Genomic DNA, 15,000 nt, shown 5'->3' with positions numbered 1-15,000 from the left:
CGAGGGACATACTTCTCGCAACAAGCTTCCACAAGGAAAGCACAGGCAACTCGTTCGCACGCCAAAGCCAACCAAATGGCAATTTAACCGAGGGACATGCATTTCGCAAGGCAACTTGTACAATTACCCGAGGGACATGGCATGCTTGCCAAGGCCGTGGCTTGGCATGCTTGCCAAGGCCGTGGCATGACATGCTGCTGGCCAAGGCCGGGCATGCCATGCTGCTGGACAAGGCCGTGGCAAGGCATGCTGATGGCCGAGGCCGTGGCAAGGCATGCTGATGGCCGAGGCCGTGGCAAGGCATGCTGATGGCCGAGGCCGTGGCAAGGCATGCTGCTGGCCAAGGCGTTGGCATGGCATGCTGCTGCTGACCAAGGCTTGGGCTTGCCATGCTGCCGGCCAAGGCCGCGGCATGGCATGCTGCCGGCCAAGGCCGCGGCATGCCATGTTGCTGGCCAAGGCCGTGGCATGGCATGCTGCTGGCCAAGGCCGTGGCATGACATGCTGGCCAAGGCCGGGGCATGGCAAGCTGCTGGCCAAGGTCGTGGCATGGCACGCTGCTGGCCAAGGCCGGGGCATAGCACGCTGCTGGCCATGGCCGTGGCTTGGCAAGGTTGCCAAGGCCGGGGCATGGCGTGCTGCTGGCCAAGGCTTTGGCATGCCATGTTGCTGGCCAAGGCTGTGGCATGGCATGCTGCTGGCCAAGGCTGTGGCATGGCATGCTGCTGGCCAAGGCCGTGGCATGACATGCTGGCCAAGGCCGGGGCATGGCATGCTGCTGGCCAAGGTCGTGGCATGGCATGCTGCTGGCCAAGGCCGTGGCATGACATGCTTGCCAAGGCCAGGGCATGGCATGCTGCTGGCCAAGGCTTTGGCATGCCATGTTGCTGGCCAAGGCTGTGGCATGGCATGCTGCCCTAGGCCAACGTGCCACCGCCACCGCCGCGGGCCGCCACTCGACGCATCCCGTGCTTGGCTATGTAGTTTCGATGCCACAAGCCAATGCCACAAGCCAAGCGATGGCATGTGCCAAGCGCCCGCCTAGGCATAGGCGTGGCCTGTGGCCTGGCCATGCTGGCCAGCCTTAAGGGAGGTGCCCCCCCCTTATAATAGCCTGTTAAGCCCTTTTCAATCTGGCAGGAGGAAACATCAAGCATGTTCGAGGAGTCATAATGGGGTTTTTTTAAAAAGTAATGGTTTTTTGCCAAAACTTTCAACATGAAAGTTGTATGAAATAATTTAATACACCATAAAAAAAATTATAAAAAATATTTGGCCACCGGAATATTTTATTTTAATTTATTTCAATTTTAATACTTAAAAAATAATAAAAATTACTAAAAATACTCAAAAAATTCTAGAAAAATTCCAACAATTATAAGATGAGGCACTAGTAATTATAGTAATTTTTTTAATTATTTTTTTATTTTTAATTTATTTTATTATAATTTTTATGAGTAAATAAATAATTAAAAAGCCCGACGAACGTGCAAAAACTCTTAGAGAAACCCAGCAAGCATCGGATAGCTCGAATGCAAATAACAAACGCAACAGGCAACTTCCGAGGGACATACTTTTCCCAACAAGCTTCCACTAGGGAAAGCACTAGCAACGTGTTCGCAAGTCAAAGGCAACCAAACCGGCTATTACCCGAGGGACAAGCATTTCGCAGGGCAACATATACGTAAGTCAAAGCCAAACCAAATGGCAATTACACGAGGGACAGGATTGCTTGCCAAGGGCGTGGCATGCGATGTTCTAGCCCAAGGCCAAGGCACGCCACGCTGCGGGACAAGGCCGTGGCAAGACATGCGGCTGGCCTTGGCCTTGGCATGGCATGCCGCCGGCTTTGGCTGGGCTGCGTTGGCCTTGCCATGGAATGTTGCTGGCTTCGGATGGGCTGCCTCGGCCTTGGCCTTGGCCGTGGCATGGCATGGCATGCTGCTGGCCTTGGCCTTGGCCTTGGCATGGCATGCTGCTGGCTTTGGCTGGGCTGCCTTGGCCGTGGCATGGCATGCTGCTGGCTTTGGCTGGGCTGCCTTGGCCGTGGCATGGCATGCTGCTGGCCTAGGCCTTGGCATGGCATGCTGCTGGCTTTGGCTGGGCTGCCTTGGCCGTGGCATGGCATGCTGCTGGCCTAGGCCTTGGCATGGCATGCTGCTGGCTTTGGCTGGCAGCCTTGGCCGTGGCATGGCATGCTGCTGGCCTTGGCCTTGGCATGGCATGCTGCTGGCTTTGGCTGGCCTGCCTTGGCCGTGGCATGGCATGCTGCTGGCCTTGGCCTTGGCATGGCATGCTGCTGGCTTTGGCTGGCCTGCCTTGGCCGTGGCATGGCATGCTGCTGGCCTAGGCCTTGGCATGGCATGCTGCTGGCTTTGGCTGGCCTGCCTTGGCCGTGGCATGGCATGCTGCTGGCCTAGGCATGGCATGGCATGCTGCTGGCTTTGGCTGGGCTGCCTTGGCCGTGGCATGGCATGCTGCTGGCCTTGGCCTTGATATGGCATGCTGCTGGCTTTGGCTGGGCTGCCTTGGCCGTGGCATGGCATGCTGCTGGCCTAGGCCTTGGCATGGCATGCTGCTGGCTTTGGCTGGGCTGCCTTGGCCTTGGCATGGCATGCTGCTGGCTTTGGCTGGCCTGCCTTGGCCGTGGCATGGCATGCTGCTGGCCTAGGCCATGGCATGGCATGCTGCTGGCTTTGGCTGGGCTGCCTTGGCCGTGGCATGGCATGCTGCTGCCCTTGGCCTTGATATGGCATGCTGCTGGCTTTGGCTGGGCTGCCTTGGCCGTGGCATGGCATGCTGCTGGCCTAGGCCTTGGCATGGCATGCTGCTGGCTTTGGCTGGCCTGCGTTGGCCGTGGCATGGCATGCTGCTGGCCTAGGCCTTCGCATGGCATGCTGCTGGCCTAGGCCTTCGCATGGCATGCTGCTGGCTTTGGCTGGGCTGCCTTGGCCGTGGCATGGCATGCTGCTGGCCTTGGCCTTGGCATGGCATGCTGCTGGCTTTGGCTGGGCTGCCTTGGCCGTGGCATGGCATGCTGGTGGCCTAGGCCTTGGCATGGCATGCTGCTGGCTTTGGCTGGCCTGCCTTGGCCGTGGCATGGCATGCTGCTGGCCTAAGCCTTGGCATGGCATGCTGCTGGCTTTGGTTGGGCTGCCTTGGCCGTGGCATGGCATGCTGCTGGCCTTGGCCTTGGCATGGCATGCTGCTCGCTTTGGCTGGCCTGCCTTGGCCGTGGCATGGCATGCTGCTGGCCTAGGCCTTGGCATGGCATGCTGCTGGCTTTGGCTGGGCTGCCTTGGCCGTGGCATGGCATGCTGCTGGCCTTGGCCTTGGCATGCCATGCTGTTGGCTTTGGCTGGCCTGCCTTGGCCGTGGCATGGCATGCTGCTGGCCTAGGCCTTGGCATGGCATGCTGCTGGCTTTGGCTGGGCTGCCTTGGCCGTGGCATGGCATGCTGCTGGCCTTGGCCTTGGCATGGCATGCTGCTGGCTTTGGCTGGGCTGCCTTGGCCGTGGCATGGCATGCTGCTGGCCTTGGCCTTGGCATGGCATGCTGCTGGCTTTGGCTGGGCTGCCTTGGCCGTGGCATGGCATGCTGCTGGCCTAGGCCTTGGCATGGCATGCTGCTGGCTTTGGCTGGGCTGCCTTGGCCGTGGCATGGCATGCTGCTGGCCTAGGCCTTGGCATGGTATGCGGCTGGCCTAGGCCTTGGCATGGCATGCTGCTGGCTTTGGCTGGCAGCCTTGGCCGTGGCATGGCATGCTGCTGGCCTTGGCCTTGGCATGGCATGCTGCTGGCCTTGGCCTTGGCATGGCATGCTGCTGGCTTTGGCAGGCCTGCCTTGGCCGTGGCATGGCATGCTGCTGGCCTTGGCCTTGGCATGGCATGCTGCTGGCTTTGGCTGGCCTGCCTTGGCCGTGGCATGGCATGCTGCTGGCCTAGGCCTTGGCATGGCATGCTGCTGGCTTTGGCTGGCCTGCCTTGGCCGTGGCATGGCATGCTGCTGGCCTAGGCATGGCATGGCATGCTGCTGGCTTTGGCTGGGCTGCCTTGGCCGTGGCATGGCATGCTGCTGGCCTTGGCCCTGATATGGCATGCTGCTGGCTTTGGCTGGGCTGCCTTGGCCGTGGCATGGCATGCTGCTGGCCTAGGCCTTGGCATGGCATGCTGCTGGCTTTGGCTGGGCTGCCTTGGCCGTGGCATGGCATGCTGCTGGCCTTGGCCTTGGCATGGCATGCTGCTGGCTTTGGCTGGCCTGCCTTGGCCGTGGCATGGCATGCTGCTGGCCTAGGCCTTGGCATGGCATGCTGCTGGCTTTGGCTGGGCTGCCTTGGCCGTGGCATGGCATGCTGCTGCCCTTGGCCTTGATATGGCATGCTACTGGCTTTGGCTGGGCTGCCATGGCCGTGGCATGGCATGCTGCTGGCCTAGGCCTTGGCATGGCATGCTGCTGGCTTTGGCTGGCCTGCGTTGGCCGTGGCATGGCATGCTGCTGGCCTAGGCCTTGGCATGGCATGCTGCTGGCTTTGGCTGGGCTGCCTTGGCCGTGGCATGGCATGCTGCTGGCCTTGGCCTTGGCATGGCATGCTGCTGGCTTTGGCTGGGCTGCCTTGGCCGTGGCATGGCATGCTGGTGGCCTAGGCCTTGGCATGGCATGCTGCTGGCTTTGGCTGGCCTGCCTTGGCCGTGGCATGGCATGCTGCTGGCCTAAGCCTTGGCATGGCATGCTGCTGGCTTTGGTTGGGCTGCCTTGGCCGTGGCATGGCATGCTGCTGGCCTAGGCCTTGGCATGGCATGCTGCTCGCTTTGGCTGGCCTGCCTTGGCCGTGGCATGGCATGCTGCTGGCCTAGGCCTTGGCATGGCATGCTGCTGGCTTTGGCTGGGCTGCCTTGGCCGTGGCATGGCATGCTGCTGGCCTTGGCCTTGGCATGCCATGCTGTTGGCTTTGGCTGGCCTGCCTTGGCCGTGGCATGGCATGCTGCTGGCCTAGGCCTTGGCATGGCATGCTGCTGGCTTTGGCTGGGCTGCCTTGGCCGTGGCATGGCATGCTGCTGGCCTTGGCCTTGGCATGGCATGCTGCTGGCTTTGGCTGGGCTGCCTTGGCCGTGGCATGGCATGCTGCTGGCCTTGGCCTTGGCATGGCATGCTGCTGGCTTTGGCTGGGCTGCCTTGGCCGTGGCATGGCATGCTGCTGGCCTAGGCCTTGGCATGGCATGCTGCTGGCTTTGGCTGGGCTGCCTTGGCCGTGGCATGGCATGCTGCTGGCCTAGGCCGTGGCATGGCATGCTGCTGGCCTTGGCCTTGGCATGGCATGCTGCTGGCTTTGGCTGGCCTGCCTTGGCCGTGGCATGGCATGCTGCTGGCCTAGGCCTTGGCATGGCATGCTGCTGGCTTTGGCTGGCCTGTTTTGGCCGTGGCATGGCATGCTGCTGGCCTAGGCCTTGGCATGGCATGCTGCTGGCTTTGGCTGGCCTGCCTTGGCCGTGGCATGGCATGCTGCTGGCCTAGGCCATGGCATGGCATGCTGCTGGCTTTGGCTGGGCTGCCTTGGCCGTGGCATGGCATGCTGCTGGCCTTGGCCTTGATATGGCATGCTGCTGGCTTTGGCTGGGCTGCCTTGGCCGTGCCATGGCATGCTGCTGGCCTAGGCCTTGGCATGGCATGCTGCTGGCTTTGGCTGGCCTGCCTTGGCCGTGGCATGGCATGCTGCTGGCCTTGGCCTTGGCATGGCATGCTGCTGGCTTTGGCTGGCCTGCCTTGGCCGTGGCATGGCATGCTGCTGGCCTAGGCCATGGCATGGCATGCTGCTGGCTTTGGCTGGGCTGCCTTGGCCGTGGCATGGCATGCTGCTGCCCTTGGCCGTGATATGGCATGCTGCTGGCTTTGGCTGGGCTGCCTTGGCCGTGGCATGGCATGCTGCTGGCCTAGGCCTTGGCATGGCATGTTGCTGGCTTTGGCTGGCCTGCCTTGGCCGTGGCATGGCATGCTGCTGGCCTAGGCCTTGGCATGGCATGCTGCTGGCTTTGGCTGGGCTGCCTTGGCCGTGGCATGGCATGCTGCTGGCCTTGGCCTTGGCATGGCATGCTGCTGGCTTTGGCGGGGCTGCCTTGGCCGTGGCATGGCATGCTGGTGGCCTAGGCCTTGGCATGGCATGCTGCTGGCTTTGGCTGGCCTGCCTTGGCCGTGGCATGGCATGCTGCTGGCCTAGGCCTTGGCATGGCATGCTGCTGGCTTTGGTTGGGCTGCCTTGGCCGTGGCATGGCATGCTGCTGGCCTTGGCCTTGGCATGGCATGCTGCTGGCTTTGGCTGGCCTGCCTTGGCCGTGGCATGGCATGCTGCTGGCCTTGGCCTTGGCATGGCATGCTGCTGGCTTTGGCTGGGCTGCCTTGGCCGTGGCATGGCATGCTGCTGGCCTAGGCCTTGGCATGGCATGCTGCTGGCTTTGGCTGGGCTGCCTTGGCCGTGGCATGGCATGCTGCTGGCCTAGGCCGTGGCATGGCATGCTGCTGGCCTTGGCCTTGGCATGGCATGCTGCTGGCTTTGGCTGGCCTGCCTTGGCCGTGGCATGGCATGCTGCTGGCCTAGGCCTTGGCATGGCATGCTGCTGGCTTTGGGTGGGCTGCCTTGGCCGTGGCATGGCATGCTGCTGGCCTTGGCCTTGGCATGGCATGCTGCTGGCTTTGGCTGGCCTGCCTTGGCCGTGGCATGGCATGCTGCTGGCCTAGGCCTTGGCATGGCATGCTGCTGGCTTTGGCTGGGCTGCCTTGGCCGTGGCATGGCATGCTGCTGGCCTTGGCCTTGGCATGGCATGCTGCTGGCTTTGGCTGGGCTGCCTTGGCCGTGGCATGGCATGCTGCTGGCTTTGGCTTGCCTGCCTTGGCCGTGGCATGGCATGCTGCTGGCCTAGGCCTTGGCATGGCATGCTGCTGGCTTTGGCTGGGCTGCCTTGGCCGTGGCATGGCATGCTGCTGGCCTTGGCCTTGGCATGGCATGCTGCTGGCTTTGGCTGGGCTGCCTTGGCCGTGGCATGGCATGCTGGTGGCCTAGGCCTTGGCATGGCATGCTGCTGGCTTTGGCTGGCCTGCCTTGGCCGTGGCATGGCATGCTGCTGGCCTAGGCCTTGGCATGGCATGCTGCTGGCTTTGGGTGGGCTGCCTTGGCCGTGGCATGGCATGCTGCTGGCCTTGGCCTTGGCATGGCATGATGCTGGCTTTGGCTGGCCTGCCTTGGCCGTGGCATGGCATGCTGCTGGCCTAGGCCTTGGCATGGCATGCTGCTGGCTTTGGCTGGGCTGCCTTGGCCGTGGCATGGCATGCTGCTGGCCTTGGCCTTGGCATGGCATGCTGCTGGCTTTGGCTGGGCTGCCTTGGCCGTGGCATGGCATGCTGCTGGCTTTGGCTTGCCTGCCTTGGCCGTGGCATGGCATGCTGCTGGCCTAGGCCTTGGCATGGCATGCTGCTGGCTTTGGCTGGGCTGCCTTGGCCGTGGCATGGCATGCTGCTGGCCTTGGCCTTGGCATGGCATGCTGCTGGCTTTGGCTGGGCTGCCTTGGCCGTGGCATGGCATGCTGGTGGCCTAGGCCTTGGCATGGCATGCTGCTGGCTTTGGCTGGCCTGCCTTGGCCGTGGCATGGCATGCTGCTGGCCTAGGCCTTGGCATGGCATGCTGCTGGCTTTGGGTGGGCTGCCTTGGCCATGGCATGGCATGCTGCTGGCCTTGGCCTTGGCATGGCATGCTGCTGGCTTTGGCTGGCCTGCCTTGGCCGTGGCATGGCATGCTGCTGGCCTAGGCCTTGGCATGGCATGCTGCTGGCTTTGGCTGGGCTGCCTTGGCCGTGGCATGGCATGCTGCTGGCCTTGGCCTTGGCATGGCATGCTGCCGGCTTTGGCTGGGCTGCCTTGGCCGTGGCATGGCATGCTGCTGGCTTTGGCTTGCCTGCCTTGGCCGTGGCATGGCATGCTGCTGGCCTAGGCCTTGGCATGGCATGCTGCTGGCTTTGGCTGGGCTGCCTTGGCCGTGGCATGGCATGCTGCTGGCCTTGGCCTTGGCATGGCATGCTGCTGGCTTTGGCTGGGCTGCCTTGGCCGTGGCATGGCATGCTGGTGGCCTAGGCCTTGGCATGGCATGCTGCTGGCTTTGGCTGGCCTGCCTTGGCCGTGGCATGGCATGCTGCTGGCCTAGGCCTTGGCATGGCATGCTGCTGGCTTTGGGTGGGCTGCCTTGGCCGTGGCATGGCATGCTGCTGGCCTTGGCCTTGGCATGGCATGCTGCTGGCTTTGGCTGGCCTGCCTTGGCCGTGGCATGGCATGCTGCTGGCCTAGGCCTTGGCATGGCATGCTGCTGGCTTTGGCTGGGCTGCCTTGGCCGTGGCATGGCATGCTGCTGGCCTTGGCCTTGGCATGGCATGCTGCTGGCTTTGGCTGGGCTGCCTTGGCCGTGGCATGGCATGCTGCTGGCCATGGCCTTGGCATGGCATGCTGCTGGCTTTGGCTTGCCTGCCTTGGCCGTGGCATGGCATGCTGCTGGCCTAGGCCTTGGCATGGCATGCTGCTGGCTTTGGCTGGGCTGCCTTGGCCGTGGCATGGCATGCTGCTGGCCTTGGCCTTGGCATGGCATGCTGCTGGCTTTGGCTGGCCTGCCTTGGCCGTGGCATGGCATGCTGCTGGCCTAGGCCTTGGCATGGCATGCTGCTGGCTTTGGCTGGGCTGCCTTGGCCGTGGCATGGCATGCTGCTGGCCTTGGCCTTGGCATGGCATGCTGCTGGCTTTGGCTTGCCTGCCTTGGCCGTGGCATGGCATGCTGCTGGCCTAGGCCTTGGCATGGCATGCTGCTGGCTTTGGCTGGGCTGCCTTGGCCGTGGCATGGCATGCTGCTGGCCTTGGCCTTGGCTTGGCATGCTGCTGGCTTTGGCTGGGCTGCCTTGGCCGTGGCATGGCATGCTGCTGGCCTTGGCCTTGGCATGGCATGCTGCTGGCTTTGGCTGGCCTGCCTTGGCCGTGGCATGGCATGCTGCTGGCCTTGGCATGGCATGCTGCTGGCTTTGGCTGGGCTGCCTTCGCCGTGGCATGCCATGCTGCTGGCCTTGGCCTTGGGGCTGGGCTGCCTTGGCTGCGGTTCTTATCACTAGACGTGCGTTGCGTGCGAAGGCGTGCAAAGGCGTGCGCGACCATGCGCGCAACACGCGCACCGTGGTCAAAAGACCACGCGCGCGGTATTCGCACAGGCCACGCTGCCCACGCCGCGGGCATGCCAGGCCGCCCAGGCCGTGCGCATGCCATGCCGTGCTGCCCTGGCCGGCTGCATGCCAGGCCGCCCAGGCCGTGCGCATGCCATGCCGTGCTGCCCACGCCGCGGGCATGCCAGGCCGGCTGCATGCCAGGCCGCCCAGGCCGTGCGCATGCCATGCCGTGCTGCCCACGCCGCGGGCATGCCAGGCCGGCTGCATGCCAGGCCGCCCAGGCCGTGCGCATGCCATGCCGTGCTGCCCATGCCGCGCGCATGCCAGGCCGCCCACGCCCGCGCGCATGCCACGCCATGCTGCCCAAGGCCGCGCCCAGGCCGCGCAAGGCCGCGCCCAGGCCGCCCAAGGCCGCGCCCAGGCCGCGCAAGGCCGCGCCCAGGCCGCCCAAGGCCGCGCCCAGGCCGCGCAAGGCCGCCCAAGGCCGCGGTCCAGGCCGCCCAAGGCCGCGGCCGAGCCGCCCCAGGCCGCAGCCCAGGCCGCGGTCGAGCCGCAGTGCATGTAACCCAAGGCCGCAGCCCAGGCCGCGCCCAACATGGGGCGTACCTGCCACTGCCTTGCCCTGGGCAAGGGAGGTGCCCCCCCCCTTATAATAGCCTGTTAAGCCCTTTTCAATCTGGCAGGAGGAAACATCAAGCATGTTCGAGGAGTCATAATGGGGTTTTTTTAAAAAGTAATGGTTTTTTGCCAAAACTTTCAACATGAAAGTTGTAGGAAATAATTTAATACACCATAAAAAAAATTAAAAAAAATATTTTTTTACAGAAAATATTTTATTTTAATTTATTTCGATATTAATACTTAAAAAATAATAAAAATTAATAAAAATAGTCAAAAAATTATGGAAAAATTCCCATAATTAAAGGATGATTCACTAGTAATTATAGAAATTATTAAATTATTTTTTTCATTTTTTTTATTTTATTTTGATTTTTTTATGCCAAATAAGGGCTTTAAAAATTCGAAAAGCTCCAGAAAAATTGCAAAAAAATAGGGAATGACATTTAAAATTGATTGTAGTGCATTTTTAATTGTGTTGCACGGTTTGGGTAAGATTATAAAAGAATCATGTTCAAAAAGATCGATCGAGGCGGTGGCACGCCATGGCCTTGGCCTTGGCCTTGGCCTTTGCCCGCGGCCTTGGCCTTTGCCTTGGCCTTGGCCATGCCTTGCACAGGGACTTAGCCTTGCCCACTGCCTTGGCCTTGGCTTTGGCCTTGGCCTTGGCATGGCATGGCATGCTCGCCGAGGCCGTGGCATGCCTTGCTGCTAGCCAAGGCCGTGGCGTGGCATGCTCGCCCAGCCCGTGGCATGCCGTGCTCGCCCAGCCCGTGGCACGCCATGTTGGCCCAAGGCATTGGCATGGCATGCCGGCCAAGGCATGCTGGCCAACGCTGCACAAGGCGGTGCCATGGCATGGCATGCTGACCAAGACAGTGCCATGGCATGCTGGCCGAGGCCGTGGCATGGCATGCTGGCCGAGGCCGTGGCTTGCCATGCCGCCACGGCCGTGGCATGCTGGGCAACGGACCGGCATGGCATGCTGGCCGTGGCGGTGGCACGACATGCTGGCCAAGGCAGTGGCATGGCATGTAGGCCAAGGCTAAGGCATGGCACGCTGTGGCATGGCACGCTGGCCAAGGCAGTCGCAAGGCATGCGGGCCGAGGCCGCGGCACGGCCCGCTGGGCAACGCGGTGGCATGGCATGCTGGGCAACGCCGTGGCAAGGCATGCGGGCCGAGGCCTTGGCATGGCATGCTGGCCGAGGCCGTGGCATGGCATGCGGGCCGAGGCCGTGGCATGGCATGGCATGCGGGCCGAGGCCGTGGCATGGCATGCGGGCCGAGGCCGTGGCGTGGCATGGCATGGCATGTTGGGCAACGCCGTGGCAAGACATGCGGGCCGAGGCCGTGGCATGGCATGTTGGGCAACGCCCTGGCAAGCCATGCGGGCCGAGGCCGTGGCGTGGCATGTTCGCCAAGGCTAAGGCATGGCACGCCGGGCAACGCGGTGCATTGGCATGCTGGGCAGCGCGGTGGCAAGGCATGGGGGCCGAGGCCGTGGCATGGCATGTTGGGCAACGCCGTGGCAAGACATGCGGGCCGAGGCCGTGGCATGGCATGCGGGCCGAGGCCGTGGCACGACATGTTGGCCAAGGCTAAGGCATGGCACGCCGGGCAACGCGGTGGCATGGCATGCTGGGCAACGCGGTGGCAAGGCATGCGGGCCGAGGCCGTGGCATGGCATGTTGGGCAACGCCGTAGAAGGGCATGCGGGCCGAGGCCGTGGCATGGCATGCGGGCCGAGGCCGTGGCATGGCATGTTGGGCGACGCCGTAGCAAGGCATGCGGGCCGAGGCCGTGGCATGTCATGCGGGCCGAGGCCGTGGCATGGCATGCGGGCCGAGGCCGTGGCATGGCATGTTGGCCGAGGCCGTGGCAAGGCATGCGGGCCGAGGCCGTGGCATGGCATGTTTGGCAACGCCGTGGCAAGACATGCGGGCCGTGGCATGGCATGGCATGCGGGCCGAGGCCGTGGCACGACATGTTGGCCAAGGCTAAGGCATGGCACGCCGGGCAACGCGGTGGCATGGCACGCCGGGCAACGCGGTGGCAAGGCATGCGGGCCGGGGCCGTGGCATGGCATGTTGGGCGACGCCGTAGCAAGGCATGCGGTCCGAGGCCGTGGCATGTCATGCGGGCCGAGGCCATGGCATGGCATGCGGGCCGAGGCCGTGGCATGGCATGTTGGGCGACGCCGTAGCAAGGCATGCGGGCCGAGGCCGTGGCATGTCATGCGAGCCGAGGCCGTGGCATGGCATGCGGGCCGAGGCCGTGGCATGGCAAGTTGGGCGACGTCGTGGCAAGGCATGCGGGCCGAGGCCGTGGCATGTCACGCGGGCCGAGGCCGTGGCATGGCATGCGGGCAGAGGCCGTGGCATGGCATGTTGGGCGACGCCGTCGCAAGGCATGCGGGCCGAGGCCGTGGCATGGCATGCGGGCCGAGGCCGTGGCATGGCATGTTGGGCGACGCCGTAGCAAGGCATGCGGGCCGAGGCCGTGGCATGTCATGGCATGTTGGGCGACGCCGTAGCAAGGCATGCGGGCCGAGGCCGTGGCATGGCATGTTTGGCAACGCCGTGGCAAGACATGAGGGCCGTGGCATGGCATGGCATGCGGGCCGAGGCCGTGGCACGACATGTTGGCCAAGGCTAAGGCATGGCACGCCGGGCAACGCGGTGGCATGGCATGCGGGCCGGGGCCGTGGCATGGCATGTTGGCCAACGTCGTAGCAAGGCATGCGGGCCGAGGCCGAGGCCGTGGCACGGCATGCGGGCCGAGGCTGTGGCATGGCATGTTGGGCGACGCCGTAGCAAGGCATGCGGTCCGAGGCCGTGGCATGTCATGCGGGCCGAGGCCGTGGCATGGCATGCGGGCCGAGGCCGTGGCATGGCATGTTGGGCGACGCCGTAGCAAGGCATGCGGGCCGAGGCCGTGCCGTGGCATGCGGGCCGAGGCCGTGGCATGGCATGCGGGCCGAGGCCGTGGCATGGCATGTTGGGCGACGCCGTAGCAAGGCATGCGGTCCGAGGCCGTGGCCTGTCATGCGGGCCGAGGCCGTGGCATGGCATGCGGGCCGAGGCCGTGGCATGGCATGCGGGCCGAGGCCGTGGCATGGCATGTTGGGCGACGCCGTAGCATGGCATGCGGGCCGAGGCCGTGGCATGTCATGCGCGCCGAGGCCGTGGCATGGCATGCGGGCCGAGGCCGTGGCATGGCAAGTTGGGCGACGTCGTGGCAAGGCATGCGGGCCGAGGCCGTGGCATGGCATGCGGGCCGAGGCCGTGGCAAGGCATGTTGGGCGACGCCGTCGCAAGGCATGCGGGCCGAGGCCGTGGCATGTCATGCGGGCCGAGGCCGTGGCATGGCATGCGGGCCGAGGCCGTGGCATGGCATGTTGGGCGACGCCGTAGCAAGGCATGCGGGCCGAGGCCGTGCCGTGGCATGCGGGCCGAGGCCGTGGCATGGCATGTTGGGCGACGCCGTAGCAAGGCATGCGGTCCGAGGCCGTGGCATGTCATGCGGGCCGAGGCCGTGGCATGGCATGCGGGCCGAGGCCGTGGCATGGCATGTTGGGCGACGCCGTAGCAAGGCATGCGGTCCGAGGCCGTGGCATGTCATGCGGGCCGAGGCCGTGGCATGGCATGCGGGCCGAGGCCGTGGCATGGCATGTTGGGCGACGCCGTAGCAAGGCATGCGGGCCGAGGCCGTGCCGTGGCATGCGGGCCGAGGCCGTGGCATGGCATGTTGGGCGACGCCGTAGCAAGGCATGCGGTCCGAGGCCGTGGCATGTCATGCGGGCCGAGGCCGTGGCATGGCATGCGGGCCGAGGCCGTGGCATGGCATGTTGGGCGACGCCGTAGCAAGGCATGCGGGCCGAGGCCGTGGCATGTCATGCGGGCCGAGGCCGTGGCATGGCATGCGGGCCGAGGCCGTGGCATGGCAAGTTGGGCGGCGTCGTGGCAAGGCATGCTGGCCGAGGCCGTGGCATGTCATGCGGGCCGAGGCCGTGGCATGGCATGCGGGCCGAGGCCGTGGCAAGGCATGTTGGGCGACGCCGTAGCAAGGCATGCGGGCCGAGGCCGTGGCATGTCATGCGGGCCGAGGCCGTGGCACGTCATGCGGGCCGAGGCCGTGGCATGGCATGTTTGGCCACGCCGTGGCAAGACATGCGGGCCGTGGCATGGCATGGCATGCGGGCCGAGGCCGTGGCTCGACATGTTGGCCAAGGCTAAGGCATGGCACGCCGGGCAACGCGGTGGCATGGCATGCTGGGCAACGCGGTGGCAAGGCATGCGGGCCGAGGCCGTGGCATGGCATGTTGGGCAACGCCGCAGCAAGGCATGCGGGCCGAGGCCGTGGCATGGCATGCGGGCCGAGGCCGTGGCATGGCATGCGGGCCGAGGCCGTGGCATGGCATGCGGGCCGAGGCCGTGGCATGGCATGTTGGGCGACGCCGTAGCAAGGCATGCGGTCCGAGGCCGTGGCATGTCATGCGGGCCGAGGCCGTGGCATGGCATGCGGGCCGAGGCCGTGGCATGGCATGTTGGGCGACGCCGTAGCAAGGCATGCGGGCCGAGGCCGTGGCATGTCATGCGGGCCGAGGCCGTGGCATGGCATGCGGGCCGAGGCCGTGGCATGGCAAGTTGGGCGGCGTCGTGGCAAGGCATGCGGGCCGAGGCCGTGGCATGTCATGCGGGCCGAGGCCGTGGCACGGCATGCGGGCCGAGGCCGTGGCACGTCATGCGGGCCGAGGCCGTGGCATGGCATGTTTGGCAACGCCGTGGCAAGACATGCGGGCTGTGGCATGGCATGGCATGCGGGCCGAGGCCGTGGCTCGACATGTTGGCCAAGGCTAAGGCATGGCACGCCGGGCAACGCGGTGGCATGGCATGCTGGGCAACGCGGTGGCAAGGCATGCGGGCCGAGGCCGTGGCATGGCATGTTGGGCAACGCCGCAGCAAGGCATGCGGGCCGAGGCCGTGGCATGGCATGCGGGCCGAGGCCGTGGCATGGCATGCGGGCCGTGGCCGTGGCATGGCATGTTGGGCGACGCCGTCGCAAGGCATGCGGGCCGAGGCCGTGGCATGGCATGTTTGGCAACGCCGTGGCAAGACATGCGGGCCGTGGCATGGCATGGCATGCGGGCCGAGGCCGTGGCACGGCATGCGGGCCGAGGCCGTGGCATGGCATGTTGG

Source organism: Camellia sinensis, unplaced genomic scaffold (genome assembly GCF_055761805.1).
Source record: "Camellia sinensis isolate YWXY unplaced genomic scaffold, ASM5576180v1 Unanchor4, whole genome shotgun sequence".
NCBI classification, from domain to species: domain Eukaryota; kingdom Viridiplantae; phylum Streptophyta; class Magnoliopsida; order Ericales; family Theaceae; genus Camellia; species Camellia sinensis.
This window is presented reverse-complemented; position numbering follows the sequence as displayed.